An 18174-nucleotide genomic window follows, 5' to 3' on the forward strand; every position below is an offset into this window, starting at 1 on the left:
AAGTTTCCGCTGAAAATTCAAATATGAGACGCTACGTTTGTAAAGTCTACAAGGGAGAAACAAAACAAAGGCAAAAGACAATAGTTTAGGCTAAGCTGAATGACATTAATATGCATTAACCTGTCACTGATAGCATTTAATCCTCCTTGCCGATTGAAAAACAACTCATCCAGACACACTCGGTGCACAATCCATTTCAGGATGGGCTTGAATGACAGCAGTCGTGAAGGCTGAATGCTTTATGTAAATGGTGGGTGATGAAGTGCTGCACACAGGATCAGGACATGGTCTGTGTCAATCTTTTTTTCATTTAAGCAATAAATACTATACCACACACTACAGAGTCAGGATTTACCTTTTTTGAATAACGTTTCCTTAAAATTACCATTTTAATCTTTCAACACCTAAACCTGGACATTAATAACAACTACAAATTTGACTCCCACTTTGAAGCAATAACATTGGTACAGTATGTGCTTCTCCTGCATACAACAATTTTTAAAAAATCTAAATTTTAAAGTTAATGTGTAGGATATTGCTTGTTTTTTAGACTTTTTTAACTATCTTAAACACTCTATTAAGCTTACATAAAACTTCACAACAATAATGTAAAGGGTACTGTATGACACTTAGCCTAGGCACTGCAAATATTGCATGTTGTAAATAAGACTGGTTATTTTCTTCTATTTGGATTGTGAAATGTACTATAGCTTTATTGATATGTCAATTAGCCAAATACTAGCTTATAGCTGACAAATTGGTATCGATAGTGCTGGGCGATGTGATGAAAATCAAATATCACAATATTTATGATCAATTACCTCAATTTGATATTGTGACACTCTTGTGGGGTTGACCATAAGTGCTTTCACTGGATATTTACAGCTGCAAGAAATTATATCACTTAACTGCGATGCAACCTTTAAAACCAGGACAAGACAACACATGCGACATTATGATATCAACAAGGATATCTTGTCTTATATAATGATACATAGTATTGATATTTTTTACAGTGCTATATCATTACAAATGTTGCCCGATAAGTAGAACAAATCTGAAGTACAGATGTTTCATTAGTTTCAAGATATCTGAAGTAATTAAGTGTTGCTCATCCTTACACTGTTTTGTTTTTCTCCTTTTTTTTCTGAAAAAATGTCCTGCTCAATTCATCTTGGCCACATTAAATACATGTAAGGGTTTTATAGCAAATCTTTCTTTGTTTCTGTTAGAATACAAACAACTGATGTGTTTTTCTGACTTTTTTACCCTCAAATGTGTATATTGGTGTAGGCCATAACATTTCAGTACTTGTTGAGCTCTAACATTTACTCTTCATAACTTTTCCTTGTCAGCTGAAGAACAGGGCAAGCAAAGCTTTAGACACTTCAGTTGGACAGTGCTACTGTTACAAATTCCAATTAGAAATTTGGCTTCAATAAGACAACACAAAAACAAAGAGGTGTACCAATTATACACAGAAAGTTCCTAACAGGTTTAAACTTACAACACTCTGCACTGGCTCAGTTAAACCCAACAAAGGTCACTGTAAATCCCCCTGCTTTGAACAAGATGTATAAAACTCTAAAACTCTACCATAGTAGAGCCATGCACATAATTGACAATGCCGTGTTAGAAATTTTGTTTCTAGTATGTGTTGTTATGATTCAGAAATATAATTTAAAAAAGCGCTGAGATGAAAATGTTCAGTTTTCATACTAATGAGCTCCCAAAACACTCTTCATTAATTAATTCATAAGATTCAATTAAAAGTATCACTCACAAAAGCATTGCGGTTTGATTGTTACCTTGAGGGAGCATTACAGTTATATTTTACGCATTAGGAATACAAAGACTGTCGCTGTGAAAGCCTAGCCAACCTCCCATCCTTTTGTAACAACCAACTAAATACATATGCAAATGTTGTCGCTGAGATGACATCTTTTAATCCTACTTTTCATCAGACACATTATCAAGCACATCAGTCTCCCTCTGTTGAAAGTTGACTAGTTGTTTTATTTTGAAAAGTTTCTGGCACATTTATTTCTGGGATGTATTATTGCAGGATTTTTTTATGATTAATTTATTGCAACATTACAGAACACATATGCATAATATTCTACCTAAGAATATACAATAGTGTCAATGTAGTATGTCATTTTTGGAAGAAATGTCCCTTTAACTTGCCATTCACTCCATACAGTCTTGACCATGTAAAAGAAGAAGCAAATAGCTGCATGTTCAGGAAAGACAGAATATCTTAATTAGCACTAAGCTACTTTATCACAATGAGATAAGCACTAATATTTCTGTCCACACTCAAATCACTGTCATTATTCTGCATCATGGCTCTGTGTAATGATGTGCAGCATGCGTTGCAATATGCTGTTGAAGAGACTGGCAGACAAAGACAAAGAGGAGCATTTAGAGTTAATGCTATTTCTCTGAATAATAGTGTAAATATCATAGCTTTCCTGTGTCTTTTATATCACTGCCAATTACTATGAAAAACATATTTTAATGCCATTTTTGTGTCAAATAACACAATTATTTGTTTCACCATGTGCAAAACCTTTACAGTAATACTACTGTTCATGGATGTATGGTGTCTTTCCACTGAACGGAGGGTTTAAAAACATATTTAAATGGTAGTATGACACACTGTGTACTACTCTCCATGTTAGCCTGTTTTAATCCAGTGTGTCTGACATGAATGTTTTATTGTGTCAGAGCTCCACTGGGAAATAACACCTGCTCTCTAAAGCTTTGTACAGCTTGAACTTTAACAACATGTTATAATGAGAGCTTTATGTGCCTTTCTCATCCCTGTAAGAATATTTGCTATCAATGGCTGGTGGGAATACTATTCCATCTGTTTATTGCCTTATTGATGGGACACTGGGAACTGCTACATTTGATAATGGATTTTCTGTACCAAAGAATATGCAAGTCAGCACTCTGTGGATGTCAATATATGCAGCAAAAATTACTAATCTCTCAAACATGTTGTCTAGAGATGTACGAATATCATATTATTTTAGCATCAAATAGACACAGAGTGCTATGCCATGATTGTTGTATGCAGGTCCTGATGACTGTTTCCCATTAAAAGTGCAACCATATGTTTGTCTAATCTTATCAGCTATCTAAAGTCGAAAATGCATCATTTATATCAGCCATATGCTGCCAACAAGCTGACGCGTCAGTCAGCTGTAAGAGTGACAATCAAATCAAAAGTGATTCAGCTTTGTGTGGTAATGTCACAGACAGAGATGAAGGGAAACCAAAGCCTCTTTAGTTACACTGAACCTTAAACAGTCATTACACAAAGAGGCTTAATATTGGCTACGTTAGATGTTAATGAACACCACATGCACATTTTTCTGTAATGATATGAATTCCCCTGAGTAAATTTAAATTTTGAAAAAGTTTTTCTAGTTAACCTTTCTGTTAGGGATGTGCACATTTAGTCAACTACTAAATGTGCTTCCCTCACTAGTTGGCACCAAAAATACTAACAATACAAAAAGAATTTCAGGCAGTATTTAATGTTAAATCGTAAATTGTGCTAAATTTGGACTGTTTTACTTTGAAGCCCTGCAAAGTCCTACATTGTCAATAACTCGGTCTTGCAAATATTTCAAAATAAAATGCCTTGTGTCATCAACTGATGGGATTATGTCATTAGAGATGTTGTCAGAGGGCTTTTACTTTGAAACTGAAACAGGAAAGGTCCAGAAAAACAGACATATTTGTTTTTCTCATGTCTGTGAAATTGGAAGTGCAGTAAAAGGTGGTATGATGTCAATATAATTATCAAAACACAATTGTCACTGGTAAATATAGCAACTGATTATTTTTTCTTATAAGCTATGTGACAGAATCACAAATTAACATACAGAGCACAGAAGTCAAAAATGAGTCTAGGAGCTGCTGTGTTGATTGCATGAGACTGCAGTGTTGCTGCGGCTGTTCTGGTTTTTACTTTGAGCAGTAAAACCCAGAATGGCAACTTAGTAAATTGAAACAGGCGCCAGGACAACCAGGTTCTCCCTTCAAACAATTAACCCATGGTGTACTCGGCTGCTCCAGATTATTGAAAATATAACCAAACACTACAAGGCAAAACCTCAAACAGTATTTTAATATATAATAAAAGTTGAGATTTTCTTAGGGCATAATAGTGTTTAAATTTTTGCACAATAATCCCTAGAAGCCCTATTATCAAACATTGCCCTCGGTTTTTGAAGTAATCTGACATATATTACAGCTCCGGCTGTGAGAGTGTTTGCGCTCGAGTAAAATATTTCAGCACCATTTAATGCAGAAGTGCTTACAAGGATACCCAGCACAGTACCACAGTGCACCGCTGTATTACTCACATCACAGAACTACTGGGCAGAACCTTAGTATGGCTCATTAATCGCAAATGAAATGTTAAATAAACATTGTGACACAACAGACCCCCCCACACACACACACATACACACACACACACACACACACACACACACACACACACACACACTACCACCACCTTATTTTTCTACTCAAACTACTATTGAAAGATGAGTCATCTTTGTGCCTGGAGAGTTGCATGGTAATTACTGTATTGTTACTGCACAGTACCAGAAGCATGGAGCTGTAATAATTCAATCAATACTGGCCTTTTGTCTTAACTTTACAAACCAAGCATCTCTTTAAGGGCATACACCGTCCCCATGGGACTAGTACGGAGGCATATTCAAGCAGACGCTCCTCTCTCCACCTCTCCATCCTTGCTGATACAAACAAAACCTAGTGCCCTGGTTATGCAGAGTGAAGTGCTTTGTGTTAGGGCTCACGTCCACGATAGCCCACAGCAGCTGGTGTTCTCACAGACCACTGCATGGAAAATGGGCTGATTTCAGGATTTAGCTGCCCGTGGTGGATTTCTCACTCGGTGCTTATTGAGGCCAGAATCACTTTGATATGGACTTGCAGAAGATTAACAGCAAGATTTTAAGTCCCTGGTCTCAGTTTTGTTACGTGTTGGAGCTGTTATTGTCATTATGCTGCTCTGACAAAAGATGCTGCATTAGCATACAGCTATTTAATATTTGCCTTTGAACTGAAGATACAAGCTCCGCCGTTATGATGTCTGGAAGAAGATTATATGCAGCTTCAAACATCAAGGTCATTGTATAACATTCATCAAAGTAAAGACAGACAATATGTCACAGCTATAACATAAACCTTAATGATATTGTTGTAACATCTGTCAAATATATTGATGTATGACATCCAAACATATGAAACCTAAACAGCTCCATCAATCAAAAAGAAAAGAAAAAAGTACCACATCTGGTATCTATCAGCTTTTATTTATTCTACAGTAAATGAGAAACGATGAGTAACAAGTTTGAGAAGCATTGCACAACTTCTTAGCAGTCAGACACGGCAAGCGTTACAAAAAGTTTTGATACTTGGATCCCTGTGTTATACACAGAATTATGATGCAAGTGTCTCATAGCTCATCAGCACTCTCGGCACCTCCTTTGCTTATCTTTGCATAACTACACATCCTGGTCATGTTTCCTTTCTCCTCCTGACCATCTGTTCCCTGCTGCCAATCTTCTGAGCGTGCCAGCTTCTGCCTCTACATCCTCTCCCTACTGAGTCAATCTTAGTATTGATATCATATTCTCCCCCTCTGTTTCTGTCATCCCTCTCCCTCTCAAACACAAGTGTGAAGTGTAATAGAGCTGCACAGAAGAAGTGTTGATAAGTATGGCACATTGGCATACGCGGTTTGTGACTAGTGTACACATCTTGAACTTTTTAAGAGATTGGCATCTGGCTGTATTGGAACAATGACAACTAATATTCTTTTGCATAAGGATTAAACATTGTTCAGACTACAATTATAATTTATTAGCATTTAATGTAAAAACAGAAACACATCAAATTATTTCCTGTTACTTTAATGAGTAAAGCTGTTATAATATTGTTAGTTGGGATTTAATAAGAAGTCAGACAGTTTTGCAAACTTCTGTTGTTTTTGTTGTGTGGGATGGTTAAAAAGTATCAGAGAAAGATTCAAGTAACTGTTAACTGTCAATAGTTTGATGTGCAAATAATGATAGAATTATTGAGCTAAACGGCAAAATAATGACACCAAACTATCTAAATAACCCAATTGGAAGAAAGAAATTTGGTATTTTACGATTCTGCAAACCACAAATACTTTACATTTGCACGTTATTATGTAGCAGATACTTAGAAACTTTATTCAACAACGCTGTGGTTGACATGAGGTTAGGTTCAGGCTCAAAAACCACTTGGTTGTGAAAAAGATCATGTTTTATCTTAAAATATCCAGTTTTAAGGACACAGTTCTGGAAGGGAAAAGCACTCTCTAAATCTCAACTACTTTTGTCGTTTGTTGGTTTTGAGTAGTGGTCTGCAGCTTGGCAGGTGTCTCGCCCAGGCATCACATCATCCACCATCCCCTCCACCTCCAAATGACAAAGTCAGCCTTTATACTACATCAATTTAGAAATGTACAATGCCAACATGTCCTTCTAGTAACTGAGCTGACCTAAAAAAAATTGACGATGGCTAAATTTACTATGTTTACATTGTTAAAGAGTACAGCAGTAGCTGATTATCCCTAATTATGGCAGTACTAATGAAATCAATACCACAACAATTGGTAGTTTTATATAGTAGTGTGTAAATCACAATGTGGCAACTGAGGGTTTGCAAAATTGCATATAAAACAATAAACTGTGTTCAATTGGTATGCATAACTTTAAACCCCACACACTTCATTCAGGCTTTCACTTCAATTAGCGTGAAATGACTCATTTAGACAACAGAATTCAACATGATAATATATCATCAAGATACAACTTCATGAAAAAGTAGGGGTGGAATTCACCAAAAGCCCTGCAACATGATATTTTGCGATATGCTGAGTATTGTTATACCCTATTGTGATATTTTGCCATTTATTACCTTTTATTTAACCAAAAAAGGCCAAAAAGAGAAATTTTGTCAACATTAGTTTTATCTAACATGATAAAGTTTTCAGTCTTTTCATCTCACTTCAATAATTTTATTGCTGTAAAATGTAGCTAGTGGACTTTAAAGGCAATAAATTTTATTATTCTACTTTGCTACCAAAGGGGTTAATTTGTATTTGCAATATTGATAATTTATGACATAATAATTTGTGTATCGATTTTTCAACCCTCCCCTGCTAAAAAGCAGATGAAAATTAATTCTAAACATCATAAAGCTCCATTTACCATGAATTCAACACGCTTTAACTGAGAATGTCTGTTGTCACGGGAGAGAAAAAAAAATCAGTAAACCAATAGCGGTATTCTGTCTATAGACAGAAAAATCAATCTGCAACAAAGTATAAAAAGGTTCAGCCAACAGCTTCATTTTTAAAGGGTGCTAGCTTGTACTACAGATCAGTCTATTGAAATGATGGTGCCAGAACTTTAAGTGCCTCTTTCTGTCAAGTTTTTTGTTAAAAATTTTTTTACCTGTAAACAGGTTTCTCATAATTGGACTACGAACCATTATCAAGTTCTAATGTGTGTCAGTGCAACATCATGTCGACGGTTGAGAACAGATTTCTCTCTCCGCAGGCAACATATTCATCTCATGTGTGCCAAAGAAGATTGCATGTTGTCTAATTTAAAACACGTTATTTTCTCCCTTAGCACATTACTGTACCTGTTCCTTGACAAGCCTCCACACTCACCACTTCCTCCTGCAGCCGGTGGCTGGCATCCACTCCTGAGTATTAAGAGCGCTACTGCTTGCCTCAGGCTTTTAAAAGAATGACTAACACACTCTTTGCAAACCACACTGAAAGACTGCTGTAAAACATCTCAACCTAAACAGAGTGATGAATGTGGGTGCAGGAATGCACTGTGGTCAACATTTGACAAGAGAGGCCTGCTTGCTCTGTAACATTCACATAAGTAGTGTTTGCAAATATTATTATGGTGTTTGGGAAAAGGCTTTCTCTTAGTTTGCTAAACACAAGCACCAGACATATGGAAGTTACCACCAAGTGAAATTGAAAAAATTACTTTCATAAGTTTTGTTTTGGATAAAAAGTGGGATTCCATCAGTGCATTATGCATAACTAATACATAATTCATACATAGATGAAATTTTCATCAAGGAAACATGATGACTGAGGTACACGCAATTACAAGCTTTGCTCACATCAAAGTAAAATAAACTGATATAAATAAGTGATGGTACGTAAGGAAACATGCATTCAGGCTAAGTTGTATAATGATGTTTTTGGTCAAGCAAACTACCCCACTGACAAATTAATACAGTGTAGGAGAGCCTGCTGATGGTTGGAGTTTTACACTTATCCAAAATTTGAAAGTGCACTCATGTTTTAGCTGGGTCAAACTTTAAGATGCCTCTCCCAAACAGCTTGTCAGACCACAGGGTCATTAGAGTGTGTTGCTGTGCTGTGTTTGCTAACTACGGCTCTGTTTGCAGACCTGACAGGTGTCACGCCAGACCCATTAAGATGCATTTGCACCTCTCACCTAAAGAGAGTATTTCGATATGTCCGCTTTGGTCAAAACAAAGCTGCCAAGGCAGCAATGCCAGATCCCAGAGGACAGGGTGGCGTTCTGCCTGGCAAAAACCTCACTGAGAATTAACAAGTGAAATAAATGACCTGAACTTCAAATCTTTTAAATTTGAACTTCATCTCTATTATTTCCTCTGTCGAGACATTAACCTTTATCATGATTCGGTACCAAATATATTACATCTACTTAAAAGCGGAATATTTACTGCACTACATGATTACACATTTACATGCTAATCAACACGTTTTTTTCTCAGCACCTCTCAGTGCTCCATTTACAAATTCACTTTTTTGCCCTCACAAAGACATCTGGTTTAGAGGTGAATTAGCCTTTTTAGCTAATGGCTAATTCACCTCCAGAGTCTATTAGTAGGGTGCACTACCTGCTGTTTCTCAAACTGTGCTGCTAATTTTAGATGACTCTCTGGTCGGTGTACATGTAAAACAAGGTGAACCACAAAAACAAAAGCATACTTACCATAAAGCCTCCCTTTCAGTGCTATAGAAAGGCAAAGGAGGGATTCTTAATGTCACATAATGTTGATCAAAACAGATTTTCCAATTTGTAATCTTCGTACAGTGAAATGTTTCACATTATAGCGCCAGAAAACACAACTAGCCTTGCAGATAATAATAATTTCCCCTGGGTATTACCTCTCACTAACAGAGCAAGAAAAAAAATTTTTGATTAGTTCTCCTGTGATTTGTGTGGCGCTCTGATATATCTCATTTACTCAATAAATATTCCACAACCATTCCCATAAAACTTTTGATTTCAGCAGTTTCATTTGACACATTTCATGCACCCTTTTTGCCGGAAGATTTTGATTGATTTGTCCAAATGAAATGTCAACATGTCGTGGATCAAACCAATTTCCCGATGTTCCTATTGTTGCCTGGAAAATTGGGAAGGAATTCACCTGACAAAAAGATTGTATTTTCATGCAGGGGTGAGGCAATACATCAAAATGCAGTGATTCTTTTGCCAGACAGAAAGCAAACACTGATGTTGCTCTCACCGTGCGCAGCATTTCATTTCGCCAAGGAATTTGTCAATTATCTCGATACACTCTCTCTGTCTGTGCATGCAGGGTTAGATTCATGGTCTCAACTATTATGAGCCAGAAATCTGTTGTTTTCTGTGAGGTACATAGCAATGAGCCATTCCAACTGTGCTTAAGTTTTTTCAGATTTAGCCCTAGGAAATGAAATGCACCCCGTATCGCTTTGAATACATCTCATTTGAAATGATGAATACTTCAGGTCCTATAAACTATAATAAATCTAATAGTCTCATGCAGCACTGTAGCGAGGAGGGAGAGCTGGTTACAGCAGCTAAATCTGCTGCTCTTCCCCCAATCAATTAGATCTGTGAAATCCATTTCTCTTTGCATGTTTGCTCTTGTTTGCAATAATTACAACCTCCACCCCAAACAGGCATGATAAACACCCCCTGATTTAGAAGTGTTTGTTCAGATCGGAGGGACCTGCTGCTTGTCTTGCTGTTTATAAACCGTGGAAATCTACAGGGATTACACAGGCTCATCACCATCTGTGGCATTACTCCAAAACAGGTCTGCACAGAGAAGAGCCCCATCAGGGCACCGAGAGGAGGCAAAGTCAGACTGACATATAATGGGCTGCTCTCACCACGTCTGCAGAACAATGCCATCGCCATTAATTGGGCTGTTAGCAGAGACTCACACACACACTGTCTCTATAAATGTCTATATATAGATGTACTTGAGGGATTTCGACTGATTTTAACTCAGTTGTATATTTGTAAATGCCTATTATGTTTAATTTTATAATTATTTTAAGTAAAACTACACATTTTACCCCTTATCACATACCATAAAGTTTCTGATTTCCCTGTTCCACTATTTAGAAAAAACAAACAGTGCTGTCAAGGCTGATTGCATGCTGTTCTACTTACAATATTTTCCTAAATAAGAAATTTGATTTATTCTTTTGCACTCAGATGTTCTATTGTTAGAAAGGACTAAACAAAACCCTATTCAGTAGTTTATCGAAACCAATTGTTCTGTTGGAACAACTATGACCCGCGGGAATTTCACAAACAAGCAAAACGCACAACAACAAAACTTCAGGATATTTCCTGCACAATGCTTCATATCAGATGGGTACCACTGTGTGGTGATTTGTAAGAGACACTTTTTGAAGTCGGCAAAATAATTTGATTGTACTTTGATTGACGGATGTCACAAATCAGACTCCAAATGATTGACAAATACTGTCAACGCAACTGGCAGAGACGATTTCGGTGACATATGGAAAACATTGACAATAATAGAACATTTTGCAACAATGGTGCTCAACTCAGGTATTAAACTTAGACATCAGGTTATCAAAATAACTTTCAACCTTTGAATAAGCTTTATTAACTGGTTTACAGATAGGCTGTGTGCATTCATATGCATACAACCTTTATATGGTATGAAAATGTATCATTAAAAGCACTTTTGATGGTCTTCTGGTTTGGTTAACATACTGTATGCAGCAAGAACCTCATTCAAGTAGTCCTCATAGTTATAAAGAAAATTGCATGAGAAATAAAATCCCCTCAGAATGTCTTGTAATTGTTACAAAAGCAGTTACAAACACATTTTCTTATCAAGAGCCCTGAGACAAACTACATAGATACTCACTGAATTACATACACAAAATGATAATATTTATGCAGAGCATAATAATCCACATGAATAATTTATCATCTCACAAGTATTCTCACAGTTCCCTATATATCTAAAATAAGTCACCATGTTTAACAATTATTCGCACTATACATACAGACCCCAACAAAAAAATTTATCTATCTTTTGTTTGGTGTGGTTTTCTTCCAGATCGCTGTTTGTTTGTTTGTTTTTAGTTGATTTGGTTTGTCTATGAATCTGTCAGCAGCACAGCACTTTTCACCTCTGTAGTCAATTTCACTATATAGTAAGAAGATACTGTATGCAGATGCAGAAAGGCTGCCTTTGACCGATGGCGCATTTAATACATAATGTTCTTTTACATCGAAATGTTCCAGTGACCCTGCCTGCATCAAACCTGCATTAGTCAGTTTGTATAAATGAAAAAACAACAAAGCTTCCCTTTCCAAAAGAGCTATGACCCAACTAACCAATAAACATTGTCCAGGTAATTTTCAGAATAATTTTTAACAAGTGAATATGGGTATGCTACAGTGTAGGCTTACCTACAAACCCTTAAAGGACACCAATTAGATTCCTTTTATTTATTAAGGTAAAGACAATGACACGTCCCTCAGACACCTATCCATTAAACCTATCTATTAAAACTGAAGTTTGGTTTTACAGAAATCAGCATAACAGTAGGTCATGTCTTGGTGGAATTCACATGATCTTTATGTTTTCTTGTGAATCTCTGCTCCAGTTTTCTTCCACAGTCAAAAGACACGCAAGGAGTCTGTTTGACTGATGATCTGTCAAGGGAGTTTTCCTCTTCTTTTTTTTTTTGCACAATGCATGCTGGGATAGGATCTTCCAACAACCCTGCAAGGGTTGACTAGGTATGGTTGGACAAATAATATTTTTGTTGTAAAACAAAAAAACTGCAGTTATCTTCTCATGTTAGTGCACTTTAGGGATGGAACTATCGATTATTTTAATTATCAGCAAGTCTCATTATTTTCATGATTAATCAATTAATCGTACAGTCCATTAAATGTCCAGAAATACTGTGAAAAATGCACCAGAGCCCAAAGTTACATCTTCAATTTGCTTCCTCTGTCCAACCAATATTCCAAAACCCAAAGAGTCTTCATTTACTGTATTATGTGACAAAGAAAATCAGCAAATTTTCACATTTAACCAGCATATGGTTGACACTGTTGCAAGCCAGACAACTGTTGCAGCTCTATTGTCAGTGTTTAAACATAGTGAAAAAAAATAGAGATAACAGTCGCAAATGTGTGAGTAGCTAATTTCCAAACACACCTTTTGTTTTGCCATTTTATTTCTTATTTGTACAGGAACTGTGTGATATAGTCTGTTTTGGGTGACAGTTTTCCAGTGTTCATCCTTTTGCTTCATTTCACATTTATTACTGAATCGGAAACTCTTTGCACCTGGTCAAGTCTTAATGCTTCTTTTTTCTGTAAAAAGCCAACGGGAGTAGAACAGATATGATGATGATATTTTTTGACCTCTGTTCTCAGTATTGTTTAACCAGAGAAAACTTGAGAATCTGAATACTAAGCAACTGTGTGTGGTACTGCACCTCACCCCTAAAACTATGCACCTACCCACTATCACATATTTTATCTTTAGCTGTACTGTACCTGTGTGAATATATTCTCAGAAGTCTTTATGGCTTTTCCCAGTACTATCACTACTGAGGCAAATAAAAACCACAATGAGGACATGCATACTTGTCTCCAGTTATTATGTTCTCATATGCAATGTGGTTTCTCTTCTCAAAAAATAAAAAGTCAAAAATGAGAAGTCTTTTTACTGCTGTCTGTGGGCACTTGGGCATTAAATCCCCCCTCCTGTGACCTCATCAACCATTTGAAGTTTTTCAAAAAGACCTTGCTTCACTGGTTCAAAGGGCAAAGTGGGAATGACAACTAATTCACCTTCTGCAAACCAGAACTATAGACTTGTGAAGATAATCATGTATCACTCTTTGTAATGGTCCTCTTTCAAAGCAAACGAGCAAATTTGAATGGTCTTTAAAGTGTTGAGTGCAAAAGCTAAACTTAAATGAAGGATTATTAAATAGCCTTTTATGGCATAACGAAAGACTGGTCATATTTCAAGAGTCCTGTTGAAAGAAATCGCAACTAGCAAAAACCAGTTGAAAAGACGTTATAAAGACATCATTGCCATTACATCTAAAAGATGTCTAGATTTGGCTGAAAAGTGAAAGGTGAAAAGACGTCCATTTTAGGTTGTTAAAAAAGACATCCCTTGATGACTAAATTTGGTTGAAAAGACGTCTATTTTAGACTGTTGAAAAGATGCTATTATGAATTTACTGAAAATAACATTTTCTTCTATCATGACAGAGTATACACTACAGGACATTATTCCCCAACAAAAAATAGCCCAGTCTCAACTGGTAATCTGTGTTTTACAGTCTGATATAAAGTTAAAATAAAATTAATGCAAGAGCTTGTTCCATTCAAGTAATAGGAATGTAGTGCAATCTACATTTAGCAATCCAACAGCAAAATAAATAAAACAATGTAAAATTCAAGTCACTTTTAGGAGGAGTAACAAAACAGTTAGTCTTTGTCACAGTAACAACCCTCAAATCTAGCAGTCCAACAAAACATCTTACAGTAAAATTGGTGCAATTTGAATATTACACTAAAATTGCACCAATTTGAATGAAACTATAACTTTAATTTAACATAAATAATTATAACAGTACATTCTTTCTGCATCAAAATAGTCCAGCCTTAACTCGGCCTTAAGGCATATCGCTGCCTGCTGATATGAGTGCTGTATTTTCATATTTATAAGCACATATTCCACTCATTTATGAAGTTGTGCAAGCTCCTGCACACCTGACAACCCCGCCATGTAAATGTTTCAAAATAAAATGCATTGTAAGAGCAACTGATGGCATTCTGTCCACAGAGACACAGTCAGACGGCTTTTGTTTTGAAAGGGAAGCAATTAAGTTGAGGTAAAACAGACATCTTTGTATTTCCTCATCTTTGTGACAGAGAGAGACTTTTTAACTACAGTACAAAGTGGTATAGAGTCAATATAATCATCAAAATACCATATTCACTGTCTATTCCTGCTGATAAACGCACGCGTCACGTGTAAAAAAATTGGCAAGCTGACACGCAGCTCAGACGCACCTGACAAGTGCTGCTCAGGCAGGCAATGCGCACGCTCTCATTTGATAACATAGGCGCCGAAACAAAAAACAACGAGCTCGGCGCTGCTCACACTCTCATGATGCGCGCTGTTTCACACAGCGCGCATCATGAGAGTGTGAGCAGCGCCAACGTGTCACAGGCAACGTGTCACAGGCAACGTGTCACAGGCTACGTGAATCGACATATTTACGTAATTGATTACGTTGACACGTTGCCCCAGCCCTAGTTGTTATAATAATCAAGTAATAAAAAAATTATAGTTACATCAAATAAAAAAATAGATAGATTAATCAATTAATCTAAAAAATAATCGATAGATTAATCGATAAAAAAATAATCATTGGGTGCAGCCCTAGCAAAAAGACAACTCCAAAAAGACATCCCTCAACGTCTTAATTTGATAGCAACGTAAACCTACTTTCAACCATGTCAGTGCAATGTCATAAATTCATGATTGCTATAAGGCTAATTTTTTTTACCAACAAAATGAAACAACTGAAGAGGAAGTACTAATACAAGATTTTTTTGATAAAACAAACAAAATGTATCTCTATTCAAAACTATGTACAATTTTTTTTAAAACACCATGTCAGTTGTAAACAAAAAAGGGGGAATATCAACTAAATAAATATAAAGAACAACATTAAATCAAACGAAACAAAACAAAACAAAAAAAACATGAGCATATTCCAATACTACTATATTGGGGTTATAGATATAGACCTCATAGTTAACCAATGTGCCAGTTATTGTATCGAGAGCTCACTAGTTTTTTGTTTGTATGTTTTGCTTTCATTTTTAGCAAATGTTGAATAAAAGATTGTGCATCTTGACCAAAGATTTACTATGTTATACTTTTAAAACCACTCTTAAAGTAGAGTTTAATATAAGGTTGATATATGATTGGCAACTTGGCCATTGATGCAAAAGCCTTGTGCATTTGTTGCCATTTGTTTATATACCATTCCACATTGGGTGGGACATTGGGATTGGGTGACACACACTGCTAAATCTATAAATTGTTTGCTTGACTCTTGTTCACCTTTTTTCACTTTTTTTCCTATCATGTTATGACCCTTTTCTCAAGAGCACCTGCGTTTTTTTCTTGAGTTCCTTATGATAAAGACAGTCCTTGAGCACACAACTACCTTGTTCTCTTAAGTTTGATTTCTGTAGAGCACTTTTTGATCCACTTTAAATACACTCACTTAAACGACCCTCGTCTGGATCTAATAGTGTTCAGAAATACAACTACTTTCTCAACAACTCTACACTCCTTGACTATTTTTTAAAATAATGGTTTTACTACTTTTTTTTAATCAAGTATAGAATCAGGTATAAACATTTTCTTAAACCTCCAATGGCATTTTAAAGTTCTACATAGCACTGAGGTAGGTTTTCTCAATGCAACAAATGACCTTCTTTTAAGAGTGTATGCTGGGGAATGTTCGATCTTAATCCTGTTAGACCTCAGTAAGGCTTATGATACTGTAGATCATGCAATTTTAATTGACTGCCTCAAGCACTGGGTGGGTATCAGAGATACAGGCCTGTGCTGGCTCAGCTACTACATTTCCCATAGAACCATTTCTTTCACTGTCGGCAATTTATCATCCTCCTTGCCAGATATAACTTGTGGGGTCCTGCAGGGTTCAATTTTAGGTCCTATCTTCTTTTTCTTGTATATGTTCCCAATTGGCCATAACATCCGTAAACATAATGTCTTTTTCAGCTAATATAACTGAGGGTTTCTTGATTGTATCCCCCACTTTATCTCACTTCTGGTCTGATTTAAATAAAGGGGAAATGGATTTGAAATGACAGGTACTGAGGAGTGGCTTTTGACAGAAACCTGCATTTTGGATAAATGTGCAAGAGTAGAAAGAGGGTATAGTCATTCATCTTTCTTTTTGACAAAATAAACTGCTTTTAACCTCTACAAAAAAAACCTCATCTGTTATCCATGCTTTTCTCACAGGATTGCAATGTGGCACTAAACAATGACAAATCCTGAAAGCAACTTTTACCCACCATATAAGCCTATGCTTAAATTCATCAACACTAAATCACTTCAAGAAGCAGACTGAGCAAATTATCAACTTAAAATGACTATTCACACCGAAAACTGCATAGACAGAGTCTTTTCATGAACATACAGTTTGAAGTTCAGACAAGCCACGGATGACCATCAGTATGGCTCCAGGCTCAGTGTCAGCAGGAGTAAAACTGAATGTAATCAGAATCAGAATCAGAAATACTTTATTGATCCCAGAGGGGAAATTGCCTTTAGTTACAGATGCTCCCATTCAAAAGTCTTAAAAGAAGTGTAGAATATATCAATAAAATTTAAACATAAGTACTAATACAAAATAAATATATCTAAACACTACACTAAGTATAAATACAAATGTACATTTTGTTGTTGTGTCTACGATGTGATAAATAAAAAAACAGCAGCAGCAATATAAAACACAAAACTGGAGCTCAGCAGTTTAGATGTAATCACGATATGAAGAACAAACGGTAAAGCAGGCTGTTACATAAAACAACTGGGTTCACGTGAAAAAAATGTTTTGCTGAATATGAAGGGTGTGGGCAAAATGTGACTATGACAGCAGTTTCCCATGTAGACAATATTACTATATGAACTGGCTGTTTGCAAAACAGTCATGATAAACTATCGTCTTTAAAGCCAATAAAGAGCTTTAACCACGACCAAAAACCCAACAGCACTCAAGCATCATAAGGCAGGCACCTTACAAAAACCACATAAAGTGTAAGGAAGTTTTCCACAGCTAACACCAGTACCAAAACTGCATTAATTAAACAGAAGCAGCAAACCGCAGAAATAAACAGCCGGCAAAGTGCATGACAGCAAACCACTACCACAACCTACAGTGTGTTAGCCTCATAGTTTACAAATATTGCTACTTAAAAGAGCGAAGACAATACAAACACAAAGGGCACATGTAAACACACATGTAAACACAAGCAGCACTTACCTTGTTGAAGTGACGCTTCTGGCAGCAGAACAAAAAAACTTCAGCTACTGGCTGAAGTTTAGACGACAAACAGCAGCTGGAAGCTCCAGACAGAATCCCAAAAAGCCTCGAAGCAAAGAAACAGGGTCCGACTGTCCGCAGGCGAGCTAGCATGTACAGCGCAACGGAAGCAGCAGCAGTGGTAACAGAAAATGTAGGAAATATCTTCAAAAAGGAGCTCAGGAGCAGCTTTTCAATATACATCCAAGTCATTGCTGGGTAAAACTGTGAAAGTTCAAACCGCCCGCTAAATCGAAATGGTGCGTCGGAAATAATCTAGAGCAAACGGAACAGCCTGTTGCGTGCGTGTGTTGGATGTGTTCAGTGCTGACACTGCCGGCTGGACGCTGTATTGCACCTTTGTGGAACTAAATAGACTCTGGCCTGTCCAGAAGAAAATGCTTTTTGGTGTAAGATACATACATTATAATAATAAGAAGAAGAATAAGAAGAAGAAGAATCGTCGTCATCATCATCATCATCATCATCATCATCATCATCATTATTATTAGTAGTAGTAGTAGTAGTAGTAGTATTATCATTAGTATTATTAGTATTATAATAATAAGAAGAAGAAAAAGAAGAAGAAGAATCGTTATCATCACCATCATCATCATCTTTATTGTTATTAT

General features: G+C 36.4%; 1 protein-coding gene across 1 annotated transcript in view; it reads right to left on the minus strand.

Annotated features, from left to right (window-relative positions):
* The window catches only part of LOC121943529 (cell adhesion molecule 2), a 176796-nt gene extending 158875 nt beyond the window's left edge, over window positions 1-17921 (minus strand). Inside the window, exon 1 of the mRNA XM_088079162.1 lies at window positions 17504-17921. The gene's annotated coding sequence lies outside the window, so the exon portion shown is untranslated. The remainder of the gene's footprint in view (window positions 1-17503) is intronic.
* Window positions 17922-18174: the final 253 nt, after the last annotated feature.

This window comes from Plectropomus leopardus, chromosome 6 (genome assembly GCF_026936395.1).
Source record: "Plectropomus leopardus strain MGB_pleo_1.0 chromosome 6, ASM2693639v1, whole genome shotgun sequence".
Taxonomy (NCBI): domain Eukaryota; kingdom Metazoa; phylum Chordata; class Actinopteri; order Perciformes; family Serranidae; genus Plectropomus; species Plectropomus leopardus.